Source organism: Palaemon carinicauda, chromosome 38 (genome assembly GCF_036898095.1).
Source record: "Palaemon carinicauda isolate YSFRI2023 chromosome 38, ASM3689809v2, whole genome shotgun sequence".
In the NCBI taxonomy this organism is placed as follows: Eukaryota; Metazoa; Arthropoda; class Malacostraca; order Decapoda; family Palaemonidae; genus Palaemon; species Palaemon carinicauda.
Window position 1 is genome coordinate 12,313,884 of NC_090762.1, and position 2,500 is coordinate 12,316,383.

A 2,500-nucleotide genomic window follows, 5' to 3' on the forward strand; every position below is an offset into this window, starting at 1 on the left:
TTTCTGGTTACGGTTAATTTTCCCTTAGCCTACACACACACCGAATAGTCTGGCCTATTCTTCACATGTTCTCTCTCCTCGTACACCTGACAACACTGAGATTGCCAAACAATTTTTCTTAATGTTAGTGTTCTTAAAATATTTAATTTTTCCTTGTTTCCTTTCCTCACTGGGTATTTTCCCTGTTGGAGCCCCTGGGCTTATAGCATTCTGCTTTTCCAACTAGGGTTGTAGCTTAGCAATTAATAATAATAATAATAATAATAATAATAATAATAATAATAATAATAATAATAATAATAATAATATAGTACGGTACATAGATAGATATATACTTGATCTCTGTACTTTACGTTCTAGAACTTTCAAATATGTGACCCAAGACTATATATATAGTGCGCTCCCACTAGACATCCGAAAGAAGATATTAAGGCTTTCAAGAGGAAACTGACGACTTTTCCTATTTTCTAAATACTTGGATAATGTTGATTGGGCAATAAACGGGCAATATGCGGTGTGAAATGCTGAATACATTGGGATATACTGTATACGATAAAATTAATTACGAAATGTCATGTCGAGAGTAGCGTTCCCCTTTAGTATAGGACAAGAAAAGCAGCCCTTAAAGTAAGTTGCATATTGATAATAGTACTTGTTTCTCCATATGGGTGACTTCGACATAAAGATTAAGAAATGCAGCATAGCACGCATGAGAGAGAGAGAGAGAGAGAGAGAGAGAGAGAGAGAGAGAGAGAGAGAGAGAGAGAGGAGAGAGAGAGAGAGAGAGAGAGATTATATTATACGCCCCACACGCGGTTGACAATATCTCAGCTAGCCAAGATCCAAGAATCAAAACATCATTACAACGGCCTCCCTCTATCTTCAAAGACAACTTTGAAAGATCCTTTGAAGGTTCTCAGTTAAGTTAAAAATAACTTTCAAAGATACGAGAGTAAGCAATACGTCAACACACAGCCCGAGGTTGAAATAGTCTGGATTTCTTTGAGATCTTTAATTTAGTCTCCAATATTTGTGGAAGGAACCAAAATCGAGCAAAATTCTTTGTACTTGTTTTATGTCTAACGTGATTCTCACTAGATTCGAGTTGCGTCGTAAATTCAAAGTAAGCCGGGGGTAGAAAATACTCACGATTTCGTTGTTTGTTCTAAAAACAAATGGAAAACCTCCGCTCATTTTCTCTGTGACATTTATGAAAGAACTCTTACCGCCAACATATATTCAGCTTTGAAATTATGAGAAAGACTTTAAAAAAGGATTTTGACGAAGGAAAAATCTATTTCTGGGGAAATATCTGTGTCGTCCGGTGAAAAGGTCCTTATGAGAAAGACTTTAAAAAGAGAATGTAACAATAGGTAAATGACGTCCACAGTATGATAGAATGGTCTATGAAGCATAGATGGAAAGTTTTCCGTAATTCAAGACATGAATCAAAGTTTTGGATTAGTGTATATATATATATATATATATATATATATATATATATATATATATATATATATTATATATAAATATATATATATATATATATAAATATATTTATATATATATATATACATATATATATATATATATATATATATATATATATATATATATATATATATATATATATATATATAATGTGTGTGTGTGTTTGTTTGTTTAAATGAAAATGCCAGATGTTGCAAAATAAATTGTCAGATGCCTTGCGGGTGAACATTCGTCTGATGTAAAAGTAAGAAAACACAATTAGATCAATTAAGAATCTCGGAAATCTGCAATCTTACATCAGCTGTGCTTTCTTTGGCGAAGTTTCCTTTTCATTTTTTTTTTCATTTCATTTTCCCTCGAGATTTGGGGGATGAGTAAAGGATTATTTTAAAGTTAATTGTGAAGAATCGTGCCAATGTTGTCCTGTTGGCAATATCAAAATGTCCGCGCTTTATATTAGTCTAGAGCATTTTCAGTCGTTATTTTAATTGCAGAAATTCCCACTACCGAAAATAAGCAAAATATCGTTTTAGCTAAACCTTGGGAAAATTAAGAAAGAAAATTTAGTTATATAAATAGGTGGAAATAGGAAATTCCCACTACCGAAAATAAGCAAAACATCGTTTTAGCCAAATTTTGGGAAAAGTAAAAAAGAAAATTTAGTTATATAAATAGGTGGAAATAGGAAATTCCCACTACCGAAAATAAGCAAAACATCGTTTTAGTTAAACCTTGGGAAAATTATGAAAGAAAATTTAGTTATATAAATAGGTAGGAATAGGATTTGAACTGCCCTAACTCAACCCAAAGGTTAGAGATCGTTTCATTGGTACTTCCATGTACTTAACTTGACCATTTTTGTATAAGATACCATTATCAATTACACTACAAAATGTAATATATAATAGTTTAAAATGTACGTTTTGTTATGAATTACCTTCTCTATATGATAAAGAACATGCCTGTGGCTATATATTTATTAATATATATATCTACAATATTTAATATA